We start from the raw sequence: 622 nt of genomic DNA on the forward strand, positions 1-622 counted from the left end.
ATGAGGGCAACAAATGTATAGATGTGTTTTACACAATTGATCTATGTATTGTGATGAATTGTATGAGCCCCAATAAATTGATTAAAAAACAAACAAAACAAAAAAAACCATAATATTGACATGGAGATTTCAATATTCATGCAATAGCAGACATTAGTTTCCTTAGGTCAAAGCCGATTTAATTAAGACTATAACATAAAATGTTTATGTACAATAAATTACTCTAAGTGTCTCAGTTATATACTAGACTTTGAAATACTTTATAGGCTTATCCTAAACTGGGAAACCAATCCCTTCATATTGCCAAATGTTAAAAGAACTGTGACTTTTCAAAGAATAAAAATAATATAATTCTCCCCATTCCATACTTTGTTTCCTGGAATAGTTAACATTTACACATTAATTTAATGGCCTCCCTAAATTAAATTAAAGGTATAATCCCTAATTATTTTATTCAACTTTATTATCTGATCAATTAGATGAAATGACAAAACTATGAGGGACAGAAAATTGTATGTCATATTTTCACAAATGTTTTACCTTCAATTGCTTGATTTCTAGGTTCACAAAAAAGGGATGCAAATAGGTGCTTAACTTAAGTGGTGTTGTTAGTTGACCTTAA

The sequence above is a fragment of the Echinops telfairi genome, unplaced genomic scaffold (assembly GCF_000313985.2).
Source record: "Echinops telfairi isolate 266 unplaced genomic scaffold, ASM31398v2 ScPeMD7_7469;HRSCAF=8507_0, whole genome shotgun sequence".
Classification (NCBI taxonomy): Eukaryota; Metazoa; Chordata; class Mammalia; order Afrosoricida; family Tenrecidae; genus Echinops; species Echinops telfairi.